Source organism: Ovis canadensis, chromosome 2 (genome assembly GCF_042477335.2).
Source record: "Ovis canadensis isolate MfBH-ARS-UI-01 breed Bighorn chromosome 2, ARS-UI_OviCan_v2, whole genome shotgun sequence".
Taxonomy (NCBI): Eukaryota; Metazoa; Chordata; class Mammalia; order Artiodactyla; family Bovidae; genus Ovis; species Ovis canadensis.
The window spans coordinates 44,252,057-44,268,713 of record NC_091246.1 but is presented as its reverse complement, the minus strand read 5'-3'; the positions used below and the strand labels follow the sequence as shown (position 1 = coordinate 44,268,713).

Here is a 16,657-nt window from a genome sequence, read left to right as displayed (position 1 = left end):
CACTTCAGGGAGGAGCAGCCCACATCTCAGGCACTGCTGGGGCAGCTCTTGCTCCTCTAGTGACTAGAAGACAAGATAAAGAGAAACATCCCCATTTTGGCGATGGGAATACTGAGGCCTCCAGAGCTCAGCGCTTAACACATTCTGTCAAAAATGTCATTTTCAATGAACAGGTACATTTAAAATGGTGCATTTTATTTTTTAATTTCTTAAATTATTAAAGTATGTTAACACATTTACTAGCAAATTAGAAAATACAGCACAAAGTTACATATACTTCCACTATATATTAAAGTTATAAAACAGTACCTCTTTAAATGGCATGTTTAAAATGGAAAACCAACAGGGACCTATTGCACAGCACAGGGAGCTCTGGCCAGTGTTATATGGCTACCTGGATGGGAAGGGAATTTAGGGAAGAATGGATACATGGATATGCATGGCTGAATCTCTTTGCTGTCCACCTGAAAAGGTCAAAAGCTTGTTAACTGGCTACACCCCAATACAATGTAGAAAGGTTTTTTTAAATGCCCATTTTCATTGTGTATACTCCTCATTGACTCAGAGCTCTCTGAAGACAGGACCTATGTCTTCTTCGCCACAGATCATCAGAGGCTGGAACAGTAAGTGCTTGCTGGATGAATGAATGAATGAGCCAATGATTCCTTTTACCTGACATAACCTTAGCACGAAGGCACAGGCCAGGATCGCTGGCCTGTTCCAAACACTTATCTCCTGTCACTGGACTGATTGGGGTAAATGGCTCGTATATGAATGCTCCTCTTTCCTCCTATTCTGTTCTCTTCTTCTTAGGAACAATTGATAAATCTGATTGGAGTATTTTTTTTTTTTTTTGCCATTTAAATTCTTTTCTTCAAACTAGATTGGCTTATGCCACTAAGTCACTTCAGTAGTGTCCGACTCTTCGTGACTCTATGGACTATATAGCCTGCCAGACTCCTCTTGTCCATGGGATTCTCCATGCAAGAATACAGTAGTGGATTCCAATGCCCTCCTCCTGGGGATCTTCCCAACCCAGGGATCAAACCTGCATCTCTTACACTCTTTGCTTTAAAGTCTAAATCTGCAAAGACTTAGTGCATTGATGGAAGTCGGGCAGGTTAGACTTTCCAGTCTACACAGCAAAATTGTTCAGTCTTAAGACTGAACCTTGTTTCTCCCCCAGCCCCATTCCCCTGAAGTGGGTGACAGAAGCACAGCCCACAGAGAACAGACCACAGTGCTGGGAACACAGGGCTTCCTGATAAAAGAGGTTTCCCCCCTCTCTTTGGCCAAGCCACCACACAGCATGTGGGATCTTCATTCCCCAACCAGGGACCAAACCCACACCCCTTGCATTGGAAGCTCAGAGTCTTAACCACTGGACTACCAGGAAAGTTTCTGAGCAGAAATTCCTGCCCTCCCAAAGACGGTCAGCACCCCTGGTCAGCTCTGACCCCCTGATGTCCCCATTGCAAGGTGACCCCTGATGAGGGACCCCCATTGTCTATGTTTGCCTTCCACCAAACCCAACTGGTTTCCCATTTCCTCTCAGCCGACTGCAAGGCAGTCTGATAACCCATCCTAAGCCAAGAGAAAACCTAAGTATTTGAAGAGTTGCCACTGTGTCACTGCAGTTCCCAGCACTAGCAAAACTGATAATGATCTGTTTTTTGGTAATCAATCCCAATCAATCAGTCATTGAATTCTTCAATGCCTTCTTGGTTCTCCTCCCTGATGCATATGCATTTTAAAGAAATAAGAACAGAGAGACAGGCTTTAATGCGAGGTAATGGCTCTCTAATAGTAGAAATAAGGCACCACAAGAAAGGAGATTCAAATGAGAAGCCAAGAAGGCGAATCTGCCTGTGTAGCATCTCAGCCGCTCCCCTGTCCTCACCAGAGCACATGCTGTTAATTGATCGAAGCTAAGACTTTTCAACGCAGCACTCCAGGCAGCCACAACCAGTCATTTGAGTTGACTCATGAGTTCCTTTAATCCCCTTGTAAGTGCTGCTCCGCGAATTCTGAATACCCTCTGTTCTAAGATCCGGGGTTCCGGGAGGTACCTGGGAAGCTGCTGTTCAAATCACACTCTGGGCTACCCCCCATATACACCCAGACACACCAGCAGTGTCCCAAGGAGGTGTCCAAAAGGCTTTTCCAAAGACAGAAACCGTCTCATCCGACTAAGGAGGACAGGGAGCAGGCGTGTTGGAGCAGACCTCTCATGCCAAGAAAAACAATCAGCTCCAGTTGGAACCTGATGACTGATTCAAACCAATCCCCGTACAGAAGCGCTTCCAACTCCTGTCAGTCCTGCAGGAGGGGCAGTTCTCCTCGAGGTGCTGCTCACAGCCTCTGTGGGATCCATCACGCTCCTTTCTCCTGCGGTCTGACTCAGGTCGCCAGAGGATGAGAAAGGGCCTCCCTTCCGGCCTCTCCCACAGGAGAAGCCAGGAGTCAGGGAGGCCATGAAGCACGGCTGATGTTGAGTCTGTTGATGAGCGACTGAGGGCGATAAAATGGGCTGCACAGATGCCATGCCAAGCTGGCCATGCCGGCCACAGGGCGGAGGCCATGAGGGCCCTGCGGGGGTGCATCAGCCAGCGGGCCCATGCTCCCCACCCCAGAGCCCTGCCTTCAGGGGTACAGTGAGAGTTTCCTTTGCTGCCTCCTTGCACCCTCTTCCTCCTTCCCAGCTGTTCAAGGAGACATGGAATTAAGTCCTGCTAAGCTCAAGGGTCTTCCCTGATGGGTCAGCGGGTAAAGAATCTGCCTGCAATGCAAGAGACACAAGAGACACGGGTTCGATTCCTGGGTTGGGAAGATCCCCTGAAGGAGGGCATGGCAACCCACTCTAGTACGTTTGCCTGGAAAATCCCACAGACTGAGGAGCCTGGGCAGGCTACAGTCCAAAGGGTCGCACAGAATAGGACACAACTGAGTGACTAAGCATGCAAGCAAGCAAGCTCCTGGTGCCATCCTGCTGGTGAGGGTGCTTCAGACAAGGCCTTTCCCCCAGGGAACCCTTCCCAGTTCCTCTCCTGGACACACTCCTTGGTCCACCCTTCTCCAGTTAGGACACCACCACGTGGGCCTCCTGATTGGCCTTTGGAAATAGGAAATGTTGAGGTACCAGAATGCCTTACAAGGAACCTGGCCCATACCATCTCATCTGACCCTAAAAAAAAATGGAAAAACAGTCCGTGCAAACAGACAGGTAAGGCTCTGCACTCAGAAGGAGGCTGCCTGGCTCCCCCTCTTACCAGCTGCGTGTCCTTAGGAAAGCCCTTTAACTGTGCCTCCCAAGGGGTCAGTAGTCTTCCCTGCCTCCCTTACACAACCAGTGGTTCATCAGCCATCATGAAAGTACCTACTGTAATAAATACAGACACCAAATCGACAAGGCGCTGCCTCTGTCTTAGATAAGATGGTATCTAAAAGCTTCCAACACAGTTGGGGTAAGCAGATGGACAAACAGATAAGTACAACAGAGTTTGGAAACTACGGTGTTGAACCAGGGTATAGTGGGGAGAGGAGTTGATTGAAAACGGGATATGTATAGAAATGAGGATTTTAGAGCAGACATTGCTTAAAGAAATAGCACTAAGGTCTTACCAGGGAGCATTTCCATATGTGTAATTGTGCCAAGGATCAAAAAAGGTAATAGGTGTGAGCCCACTCAGTAAAAAACTGTAAAAAGCTGTCCAATGCAAGGTGTTAGTTATGCTATTAACGTAAAATGTCAGACCTCAGCCAACCAAGATGAGTTGTATTGGTTACACAAGGTTGTGTGTGTGTGTGTGTGTTAAGTCATTTCAGTTGTGTCTGACTCTTTGCAACCCCATGGACTGTAGCCCGCCTGACTTCTCTGTCCATGGGATTCTCTGGGCAACCAATACAGAGTGAGTTGCCATGTCCTCCTCCAGGGGATCTTCCTGACCCAAGGATGGAACCCAAGTCACACAAGGCTATGCTAAAGCAAAAAAAAAAAAAAATCTGCAGAGTCCCCAACATTTACACCACTAAAGTTTATCTCTGCATCACACAATATGCTCTGTTGGCAGAGGCTCTGCTCCACACAGTCACTCAAGGATCCAGGCAGGCTGATGGGCCATCATCTTCCATCTCCTGGAATACAAAGCATCCTCAGTCACTATAGCTGGAGTGCAGAGGGCCATCCAGAGTGATAGGTGTCACTTTCACCTACAGCCCATAGGCCAGAACCAATTATGGGGTCCTGTCTAACAGTACGGGGACTTATCGATGTGGGGAAGTGACGGGATGTCTGGTGGGCATCAATGTCTTTATCACATGAGCCACAGAAAACCTCTCTGCATCCTGCAAAACTTGGGTGTTTGGCTAATCAGAAAGTCCTTTAAGGAAATCTGTGTCTGATTCCCTGAGGGCCAAGAAGTCTCAGGAAGATGGTTCTGAACCTGAATTCTTCCTAATTCCAGAGTGACTAGCCATGGCAGAGAACTAAGGGACAACCACAAGATTTAAGTTATGTCTGTGACTCAAATAAACCTAGAGTTAAAAATAATCATAGCTAACTTGTAATGAGCACTTACTAGGTGCTAAGTCCATAACATCTGTGTTGATTCATTTAAGCCTCACAATAACCCAAGGAGGTAAATAGTCCCTGTTGATATATGAAAATAACAGAGAAGTCCAAGTTCTTCACACTCCTCAGTGAGTAAAATAGCAGAGTAGGAAGTTGAATGCCAAACTAGCCCATCTCCAAAAACCATTCACTTTACCACCAAGTTATTCCACAGCAGTCCCCCAAGATCCAGATTTTCCTCTGGGCATATGATATTGGCTAGAGAAGAAAATGGCAGCCCACTCCAGTATTCTTGCCTAGAGAATCCCGTGGACAGGGGAACCTGGGGGGCTGCTGTCCATAGGGTCGCACAGAGTCGGACGTGACTGAATCAACTTAGAATGCATGCATGCATTGGAGAAGGAAATGGCAACCCACTCCAGTATTCTTGCCTGGAGAATCCCAGGGACAGAGGAGCCTGGTGGGCTGCTGTCTATGGGGTCGCACAGAGTTGGACACGACTGAAACAACTTAGCAGCAGCGGCATGATCTTGGGTAAGTCAGTTCACCTCTCTGAACCTCAACTTTCTCATCTGTAAAATGAGATTAATAGCAATACTTGTCTCATAGAGAGACTTCCCAGGTGGTGCAAGTGGTAAAGAACCTGCCTGCCAATGCAGGAGACACAGGAGATATGGGTAATTTGATCCTTAGGTCAAGAAGACCCTCTGGAGGAGGAAAGGGCAACCCACTCCAGTATTCTTACCTGGAGAATCTCATGGACAAAGGAGCCTGGCAGGCTACAGTCCAAATGGTCGCAAAGTCGGACATGACTGAGCGACGAAGCACACACACGCGCTTCTCATAGGATTTTTGAGAAAATCCGAGGATTATCTCCAGGGCCTCCTTGGTGGTCCAGTGGTTAAGATTGTGTGTTCCAAAGAAGGGGGTGGGAGTTTGATCCCTGGTCAGGGAGCTAAGATGCCATACTCCTCATGGCCCAAAAAAAAAAAAAAGAAAAAAAAAGAAAAAAGCAGTATTGTAACAAATTCAATAAAGGCTATTTAAATGGTTCATATTAAAAAAATCTTTAAAAAAAAAAAGATTACCTCTTAATTAACTTAGAGAAAAAAGAGTTTTTGTCAACTATGGACGGAGGAGCCTGGTAGGCTGCAGTCCAGGGGGTCGCGAAGAGTCGGACAAGACTGAGCGACTTCACTTCCACTTTTCACTTTCATGCACTGGAGAAGGAAATGGCAACCCACTCCAGTGTTCTTGCCTGGAGAATCGTAGGAACAGGGGAGCCTGGTGGGCTGCCGTCTATGGGGTCACATAGAATCGGACACAACTGAAGCGACTTAGCAGCAGCAGCAGCATACACTTCTCTGCTGGTACATGACCAAAAAAATACCTGTGGATTAGACATCCCTTAGGGACCAAGCAGGAGTCTGAAGAAAGATCACACCTGTTGGATGAGGGCAAAGCAGGACAGGTCCCTTATTCCCCCAAGGAGTCTTGCTGACACACTGGAAACAGCCCCAGCCAACTGGCCAACTACACAAGGTGGAGACCTTCCTTGCCTCTTCCACTGGCCCCAGGCTCCCTTTGGCAACTTGGTCACAGCTTCATATTTGTTTATTTTTCCTGCAGAGGTTTTTGCAGTATTTCTCCCAAGTGGGAGAGCTACATCGATAAGTTCCATTGCATCACGAGTGTGATGAAGAACAGAGTGTCTGGCTTGTTGACTGAGGCTTCCAGTCCAGTGCACAAGGCACTGTCTCACACACACGTACTCCCCACCCCTCAACAGTCTGGCCCCTTATGCCCTCACCAGCCCTTTTCCCCTCCTCTAATTCCATTCTGGGCTTCCAAGATAGCTCAGTGGTAAAGAATCCACCTACCAATGCAAAAGAAAGGGGTCCTATCCCTGGGCCGGAAAGATCCCCTGGGGAGGGAAATGGCACCCCACTCCAGCCTTCTTGCCTGGAAAATCCCATGGACAGAGGAGCCTGCTAGGCTACAGTCCATGGGGTCACAAGAGTCAGACACAACTAACTAAACTACAACCACCACACTTCCATTCTGCCCCAGGACCCCGCTCTAGCCTACTTGGTCCACACTTCCATCTAACCACAGATCCTATTCTTCCCCATCCCAGAACTTTCAGTCCTCCACCACCTCAACACAATCCTTCCACCATCTCCGCCTGTCAGATCCTTCCCGGGTACAAAATTGTCAATAGCGATTATCTCCGGCTGATGAGGTTACAGGTTATCTTTTTCTTTCCAAGATTTGAAACAATGAGCCCATGCTACTCTTAGAGTCAAAAAAGCACAAGGAAGTCATGCTTCAAGACCCTGCCCTCCTGCAAGGCCCCCCTCTACTCTAACACCTAGTTACCTGTCTCCTCTGAAATCCTACAGCTCTCAGCCCTATCACAAATGTCTTTGTACTTGAGTTAGTTGACTGTGTGTAAATGTCTGATCACATCCTGGCGTGCTCAGTCATGTCCAACTCTTGGCCACCCCATGGACTATAGTCCACCAGGCTCCTCTGTCCATGGGATTTCCCAGGCAAGAAGACTGGATTGGGTTGCCATTTCCCCCTTCAGGGGATCCTCCTGACCCAGGGATCAAACCCGTGTCACCTGTGTCCCCTGCATTGGCAGGTAGGTTCTTTACAACTAGCTCCACCTGGGAATGTCGGATACCCGCAACCAAATCGTAAACGCCATGAAAGCAGGGACTCTTCACACACATCTGCCCTCCCCTGCTTAGCCCTTTGCATATAGCTAGGTTCCATGCACATACTGAATTGGGAATGAGACTTGGCGATTACAAGAGTTTCAGGGATGGCCGTGATATGCCTTACTTTGGTTTGGGGGCCGGAAGGTACAGGGGGTGGTGATGTTGGAATTATTGCAAGTTAGAATGCAGGGGTCTTAGAGTTCGTATAACCCAATGGCCTGCATTTATACAGACTCTCTGACATTGAATTTGCCCAGCAATAGAATTTTCTTACTCCCACCACATGAGCAGCCAAACTAAGGCCTGGAGAGGTAAAGCAATTTGGCCCACGAGTCCAGAACCCACATCTCCTGTCACCCAGCCCACGCTTTAACCACTAAACCACAGCTGCCACTCCAAGACCTTATTAATAGCCATTTCTCCCCCAAGTCAGCGGTTGGACATGGCTTGCCAGGTTAATAATTTGTTCATTAGGTGCCTAATGAATTACTTGCTAATTGCTAACTTGATGAACAGCCAGCAGTCCCCATCTGCCTGGAGAAATGGAAGCAAATAACCACAGAAGAGCTGGCCAAGCTCCGGTCTCGGGAGAGCAGGAATTTTCAGCCTGAGAGGATGGTGACCGTGGCTCCCAGGGAAGAAGTCTGTGTTGGCCAGTCGCCTGGAATACTGAGAAGTTCCCAGGGAGTTGTACCTTCCAGGTAAGCCAGTACAGACGGGAAACTCTTGTTGGACCGATAAGCTCCCTACAGAAGTTTAGGGCTGCCAGATCATCTGCCAAGACCTCTCTCCACAAAACTTCCCCTAATGATTTTCTTTTTTTTTCAATATTTATTTATTTGGTTGCCCTGGGTCTTAGTTGCAGCATTTGAACTCTTAGTTGCAGCCTGTGGAATCTAGTTCCCTGACCAGGTATTGAACCTGGGCCCCATGCATGGGTAGCACAAAGTCTTAGTCACTGGACCACCACAGCAGTCCCCTTAATGATTTTCTTATATTTTCATTTTCTCTGAACTTCTACCACTTGAAGTCGGTACTATTCAATTTAAATGTCGTCTTGTGTTTTCTCTGAGTGTCAGTCTGGTCTCCCCATCTTGAAGGCAGACACAAGATCGCTATTGGACTCCAAGCCTCCTGAGAATATAAGCCACATCTTTCTTGTTCATCCTTTCATCTCTCATACCAACAGTGCCCAAATTCATAAGTATTTATTAAAGGAATGAATAATTCATACTTTCCTGGATACATCTATAGTGGCTTGCTAAGGCCGCCGTAACAAAATGCCACAGACTGTGTGGCTTCAACAACAGAAATACATTCTCTCACAATTCTGGAGGCTGGAAGTCCGCGATTAAGGTCTTAGCAGGTTGAGGTTCTCCTTGGCTTGCACACGGCCACCTTCTCACTGTGTCCTCGGTGGCCCTTCCTCCGTGTGTGAGCATCCATGGTGTCTTCATCCATGCAAATTTCTTCCTGTAGGACACCCTTACAGGATTTGATTAAGGCCTGTTTTAACAACCTCACTTTATTACCTCTTTGGAGACCGTAACTCCAGATACAATCACATTCGGAGAGAATGGAGGGTCAGGATTTCAACATAGAAATTGGGGATGGGCACAATTCTCCATATAACAATTTCCCACCCTGCAATGTATATCTCAGTGCTCCACATGTATTAAAAGCATGGGTACCCAACACCTGCCCCCACCAGCTGCACAGCAGGAGGTAAGCGATGTGGGGCAGGTGAGCAACAAAGCCTTATCTGTATTTACAGCCACTCCGCATGGCTTGTATTACTGCCTGAACCGTGCCTCACATCCCCGCCGTTCATGGAAAAACTGTTCCACGAAACCAGTCCCTGGTGCCCAAAAGGTTGGGGACCACCGTATTAAAGAGTCATGCATGCTAAGTCGCTTCAGTCATGTCTGATTTTTTGCAACCCTATGGACTGTAACCCACCAGGCTCCTCTATCCATGGGGTTTCTCCAGGCAAGAACACTGGAGTGGGTTGCCATGCCCTCCTCCAGGGAATCTTCCCAACCCAGGGATCGAATCAAAGGCTCCAAAGTTGGAGAGGCTTTCCATTTTCTCTGGGGGAAGGGTTCATCTTTGTGACCTGATTCGCAGTCATGCTCAGATCCCAGAAAAACTCCAGGGTGGAATATTTAAGGCAAACCCTCTTGGTCATGTTGGTTCCCAAATCCTTATAGCCCTGTTATTTTTGAAATCACTTTCGAGCAGTACTGAATAGAGATGATGATTTTTCACATTTGCATAGCAATTTTTCTTATCAGAGCACGTTCTCGTTTTATCCCTCCAGCATGGCTGTGAGGGAGGAAGTGGAGGGTTACGATGTCCATCTTACAGACAAAGAATTGAAGTAAGAAGTAATTAATCAGCTTTCCCAAGTCGTGACTTTCACTCCCAGGTCCCTTCCTAGGAACCCCTGTAGGACAGACCTCGGTCATTTCCAGCTCTGTGTCTGAAGACCCAGCGAGGACCAGGCACAAAGGGGCACTCAGGGATGTTTGGCATTAGTGACAATGAGCTGCCGTTAGAACCCTGACCCAGCGTGGAAAGAGGCTGACAAATCAGTACTGACTACCACCACCCACCTCCTCCCGAACACCGTCGAGGGCCTAATAGGCAGCCAGCTTTAATGCCTGAGGTTCCCATGCCAGCCTGCTTTTCAGTCAAGACCCCAAAGCCCAAGGTTAAATTGAACATGATTCTGAGAAATAATATATCTATTATCACTTTCACACTGCTCCCAGGGACAATAATGAAAATGTGTTTATGATACAATCACAAAATCATTTCACATATTATTTATTTTTATCCTTTTATGTCACAAGTATTTTTAGAATCTCCCTCTGATACATTGTGGAGTGAAGCAGGGTATACATTTTCCCAAATGCATTATCTCATTTCATCCTCAGAACAAAGCTTAAATGTGGATGAGAAGGATATTATACCCATTTGGCAGAGAAGTAAAGCAAGACAGAGAGGTCAAGTATTTGTCCAAGGTGAACAAGAAGCAGCGGGCCTGACTCACACTGCCTGTCCTTTCCTCAGCATCTCTAGATTGGTGTGGGAGGAAGTCTGAGGAAGCTAAGCAGGAGGGGCTCCTTCTTAGGACAGGTTGTAAGTTGTGTCTAACTTTTCTGCAACTTCACTGACACTGACTATAGCCTGCCAGGTTCCTCTGTCCGTGAGATTTCCCAGGCTAGAAAACAGAGTGGGTTATCACTTCCTTCTCCATGGGATGTTCCCAACCCAGGGATCAAACCCGAGTCTCTGGCCCTGCAGGTGGATTCTTTACTGCTGAGTCACCTAGGAAGCCCTCTTAGGGCAGGAGGAAAAGAGAAAACCCTGCACCAGCAGATGCCAGATTCTATCTGCAGATGCATCACCTTTGGCACAGAGTTTCTGAACACTTTGTACCTGAATTATTTCAACTGAGGTGCAGACTCTCCAGCCCCACACGGCCCCATCACATCTTACTGCATCAGTCTCCACTGTGCATGGTTATGTTGCCATCCGGATGCTAATGGGTTTCGAGTCTGCAGTCCTCTTTGGTCTGTGAATAGCAGCCTCGCAGTGACCATCCTTCAAAGAAAGAAAGTGAAAGTGAAAGTCACTGAGTCATGTCCGACTCTTTGCAACCTCATGGACTATGCAGGCCATGGAATTCACCAGGCCAGAATACCGAAGTGGGTAGCCATTCCCTCTCCAGGGGATTTTCTCAACCCAGGGATTAAACCCAGGTCTCCCACATTGCAGGAGGATTTTTTGCCAGCTGAGCCTCTTGGGCAGCCCAATGGATATTTGGGATGGAAGAAATCCCAAATGGGATAGTACAAAACAGGGCTCAGGAAAGGGGCGTGGAGTAACAGCCAGTGCAAACTGCCCTCCCCATCCCCCTCAGCCAGCAACAGAATTCTGCCAAGGTCAGCAGACCCTGCACCAGGTGATGGAGTCTGGAGATTTAGGCCCCCAGAGGCTGCTCCCCTACATTCCTGGGCATAACTGGACCACGTTTTCTACCTTCTTTGATCATCCTCCAACACATGGTGTGAAACAGGCAGAATAAACCAGCCATGGTCTCTCGTCAGCTCAGCCAACCAGAAGAAGGTGTGAGCCTCACAATCTCCATAAAAAACCCATACAAGAGGCACACAGCCGTTGACACAATAGTTCCACTGCAGGCTCCCTGCCGGCTTTTTTCTCTGATGAACACAGGTGGTCCAAACCCAAACAGGTCCCCTGCTGCCGAGTATAAGCCTGGACTCCTGGGTAAATGACCTGAAACATACAGTCCTTGTCCACCCGTCCTCACCAGGCATGTCTGTCACTAGCCTGAGTGTGCTCAGCCTCCCAGCCTCTCTCCTCCTCCCCTCATTGGTCTGGAGCTTTAGAGTTGCTCTTTTGTCTCATACGGATGTCCTCTAGCTCTTCAAGCCCTTCCCTTCCTCAAGGAGAGTCCATCCTGGGCCTTTGCTGCCAGCATAGATCAAAATCTGTGACCACATGGTGCCAGCTTTTTGGCATGCTGAGGATGTAAAAAGAATGAGAGGTGGGAGCATGGCAACTCTCAGTAGGATGGAGGGAGAAGGAGGCATCAAAGGAGCTGTCACTCAGAGACCCACTCACAGCAGGACTGTGGCAGTGCCGAGGATCCAGGAGTGTGTTACTTCGAGAGTGGGTTGCACACGCTTGATGGATCTGATGGTGTTGGTGGGAATGTCAGCTACGGAGGCTGAATTCTCTGGGACTCTGTTGCACAAAGAGGAGGCAATGCAGGACGAAGGCCCTGGCTCCTGGAAAGGGGCCCCAGAAAGGAGGTGAGAGATGCACTTAAACACGCCTAGTACTGCTTGTGCCCTGTGTACCAGTCTTGGTGAGACTAGGAGGGTCTTCCAGCAACCAGGCAGTCTCACTGGGGTAGAAGGGAAACCTGGAAAGCAACTTCACTCTCACAGGACATCAGAGGCAGGGGGTTGCCTCTTGATGGCTTTGCAGAAATATTTGACATCTCCACTCTCTACAGAAAACCCATTTTCAAACCCTACTGTCCTGAGAACAGGATGGTGGCTGGACTAGCCTCTCTGGGCCCCCAGGAGAGAGGGGGAGCCGTGTGCATGGAGCAGGACAGATCCAAACCCCCATGCTTGGCCAGGACCAAACATGTACTTGCAGTCACTTCTTTGGAAGCCACCAGGGCCCCTGGGGCGTGTCCTCTGGGTGGCATCTCTCTGTTCTCTCTGCCTCTTGCCTGCAGCCCTGGAACAGAAGCCAGAGCTGGCCTCCCTTGAGGCAGGCTCACAAGTGGTCCACACCTCAGTTAGTGCTACCAGAGGTCCCACCAGAGGCTGGGGGCTGGATCTTCTCTGCAGCTCTGAAACTGAAAATGTTAGTCACTCAGTCTTATCTGACTCTTTTTGACCCCCTGGACTGTAGCTCACCAGGTCCTCTGGCCATGGGACTCTCCAGGCAAGAATACTGGAGTGGGTTGCTATGCCTCTCTCCAGAGGATCTTCCCAACTGAAGGATGGAACCCGCATCTCTCATGTCTCCAGCATTGGCAGGCGGGGTCTTTATCACAAACCCCTTCTAAATTCCCAAGCCACCTTTCCACAGCTCCTAAAGAATGTGGGGCTGGTTTTCCCCGGTGGGATCAGCCAGGCAGTTGCCCCTCCCAGGACTAAATCCCAAAGAATGTCTCCGCTAACCCAACTCTAACCAAACTCATGGGCAGGGCCCAAGAATGTGGAGTGTCCCCTGTCCTCCATCCACCTGGGGTGCTTGGTGGGCTTGAGGAGCAGCCCTTTATAGTCCCAAAGTCCACAGCCCCTCTCCACAGGTTTTTCGAATGCCTGAGACCCTGGGGTCCCCCTGCATACAAAGCCCTCCCCTATGCACACCCCCAAAGGCTGTCCTAAAGAGCTCCACTCTAGGAGTGAAAACGGGGTCTTCCCCTCCACCCCCAGCCCAGGACACTCACTGCAGAGTCCGCCTTAGCTTCCTTTTTTTTTTAATTAAAAAAAATTAATTATAGATTCACAGGAAGTTATAATTTTAAAAAAATAGGATGTCGGGTCTCATAGACCCTTCATGCAGTTTCCCCTCACGGTTACAATGGACACAACTCTCCTGCAGTATCACCAGGAAACTGACGACACCACAAGTGCCTGCAGTCCCCGGCCGTTTTCTCACATGCAACCACCGCTGCAACCAAGATACAGAGCCATCTGTTGCCACCAAGGCCCCTCCTCTCCTTCCTCTGCCTCACTCACCCCTGCCCCCATGCTCACCTCCCCAACCCCAGGTTGCCACTAGCGGTTTTCTATCTCTGTTAAGTATGTCACTTCCCGTCTTTGCCCCACTGAGCTAGTGGCCATTGGAAACCACCTCAGAGACAGGGCAGACCCCCGATGAGAAGGCCCAGGACACAAGTGGCCCCGGGAGTCCAGCCTCACCTGGATCCAGGTGTTTCACATACCTGGAGCCTGTGTGCCCCAAACCCGCCTTCACCTGCCTGTGTCAGGCCTTGTCACTCCTGTCCCATTTTGCCTCCATGCCTCTTGCTGCCCTGGACAGGGTCCCTCATCTGTCTGGCACTGGACAGCAGCTGCTCTCTGCTGCCCTCCTCAGGCAGTCTGCTGCTCCGAGTGTCTGGGCCCCGGGATTTTAATTTGAAATTCTCCCAAGTCATGCTTCCCCATACTGTACTGACATAATTCATTTTTATTACCTAAATATAGGGCTTAATATTTTTCCCTGTTAAATTTCATCTTGTTTGTTTCAGGCATCATTTCAGCTTATCAGGATGTTTTCAAAGCCTCAGCTATCTCTCTGGACCTCAATTATCCCTTCTAACTGTCATCTAAAAATTTAATAATGCTGCCCTCTGTGTCTTCACCCACGTCATAGATGAAAGGTTGACTTGAAGCAAGCTCTGTGGCACAATACTAGGAGCCCCCCTTCTAAACTGAGATTTGAGATTTAATCAATCTCCTTAAGGGAACAATTTTTCAGCAACTGTAGGTCCCCCGCAAGTGCATATCAGCTGGACTTCTTTTTTTTCCATTTAGTCACAAAGTTGCCATGAATGACTTTACACTGTCCATTCAAGGGTTGGCCAGCCAAGGGAGCTAAGCCTCATCAGTCTCTCAGTATAAAACATGCTCACACTTCTTTTGTACCCAAGTTACAGCGCCTTTGAGTCTCCACTCACTTCATCAGGAGCCTGATTCCCAAATATGCCCAGGAATACTCAGGATTGTATACATTTATCTAAAACACAGCCCTCCAAATGCTACCTGGCTGTTTTACCTGCAAACAAACCAGAAACTCAGAGGCCAGTTTTGCTCCTCGGCCTTATTTGTGGAGGCAAAGATGGCTTTCTGAGGTCAGTTCAGTTCAGTCGCTCAGTCGTGTCCGACTCTGAGGTCAGATAGAGGACATCAAATCTGCCCAGGACCCAAGTTTTGCATCTGTAATTGGAAGGCTGCCGTTTTCTCCCCGCTCCAAACTTTAAGCTTTTTATTTTGTATTGGAGTGTAGCCAATTAACAATGTTGTGATAGTTTCAGATGAACAGCAAAGGGACTCAGCCATACATATTCATGTATCCATTCTCCACCAAGCCCCCCTCCCTCCCAGGCTGCCACATAACATTGAGTAGAGTTCCCTGTGCTAGACAGTATGTCCTTGTTGGTTGGTCTCTTTGAACATAGCAGTGTGTACATGACCATCCCAAACTTCCTAACTGTCTCTTTCCCCCACCCCACCCTGCAACCATAAGTTCATTCTCTAAGTCTGTGAGTCTCTTTCTCTGTTGTAAATAAGGTCACTTGTATCATTTCTTTTTAGATTCCACATATAAGGGATGTCATACAATATATCTCCTGCTTTTTCTGACTTACTTCACTCAGTATGACAATCTTGAGGTCCATTCATGTTGCTGCAAAATGGCATTATTTCATTCCTTTTCATGGCTGAGTAATATCCCATTGTATATATGTACCACATGGAAGCCCGCAGCTTTCCCCCAGACTCACCAGGGCCCCAGAATATTAGGGCTCCAGAACTATCTCCCCCATACCCTGACTGATGGTGCTACAGGCCTGACCCCAGGCCTGTGTCCCCCTTTCCTACTGGTGAGTTTCTACCCATGGAGCTTTGCTGTTCTTTCCTGCCTGCAGCCATCAAATACATCCATGTGGGCAAGAGGTCCCATTCCCCATCTCTGTGAAGACCCCTCTGCTCAAAACGGAGGCTTAAGAGAGAGGTACCGTCAACAAGGTTGCCCTCTACCCAAGTTCCACGTCATATGGACGGTAACGGGAGAAGGGTAACCCCTCATCCAGCACTCTGGGCTGAGCAGAAGCGCCCTGTGCCTCCCTGATGATCAATTTAACAGCTGTCAAAAGAGGAAAGAAGGTGGGATGATCTGCTTTGTTCTAAGTGAACTCACGCTGGCTTCTAGCAATCACCTTTCTTTTCCAAGAACCCACAAATCATCAATTTCAGGCATCTGTTTCAGAATTTTGCCAAGAATCAACATTGAAATGACTGAATAATCATTTCCGAATCAGGGAAGGTTTCAGGCTAACTGGGCCTGATGAATGAGTACGATCCTTAAGTGCAAACCAAGGCTTCTCCAAGCCCTGTCAGCTGTTCCTCCTCTCTCACTCGCCATCATGATCACATTCACACCCACATGTTCACACACGTACCCAGGAGGCACCCTCCATTGAACTATACTCAGAGGACCCCACAGCCCCTCCAACAAGGACATGCCAGCCAGCGCAAAGACACTCAAAGTCAGCATTCCTGATTCTTCCCCATCTTTTCATCTCATTCAGAATGGTCGTCTCCTCTGTCCATCTCCCCCGCCCCTCCCCAGGAGGTAATAGACATCTTCATGTGTCTAATTGTAACTATGGCTGAGGAGCTGCGTGATGGCGGGGCAAAGGGAGCCAGGCACGTGGGAAGGTGCTCAGACAGGCTCTGACCCATGCCGCACACACACCTCCATCTGTCAGCAGCCGCCCTCCCTGTGTGGGGAATTGATGGAGCGTTGACTGCCAGTTCACTAACGTCCTTGTCTGCAGACGCTGCAAAGACACGGTTTTCCAAAGAGGAATTCTGAGGCCTAGACGCCAGTCTTCTCAAAATGATAGTAATTAAAGTGGAGAAGGGCAGCACGTCTGGGTCCCTCCTTAACCTGTCATTTCTGGGCTGACGATGGGGATCCATCTTCAAGGTCACTCTGTCCTCCTCCTAGATGACCCCCTTCTTTTCTTCCTGCTCCTCTCACCTCTCCAAGCCAGGCCTCAGACAGCCAAGGGCCCAGC

General features: G+C 48.6%; 1 protein-coding gene across 1 annotated transcript in view; it reads right to left on the bottom strand.

Annotated features, from left to right (window-relative positions):
• The window catches only part of GFRA2 (GDNF family receptor alpha 2), a 198,187-nt gene that overhangs the window by 111,869 nt on the left and 69,661 nt on the right, over positions 1–16,657 (bottom strand). Inside the window, exon 2 of the mRNA XM_069576054.1 lies at positions 10,741–10,905. The gene's annotated coding sequence lies outside the window, so the exon portion shown is untranslated. The remainder of the gene's footprint in view (positions 1–10,740; positions 10,906–16,657) is intronic.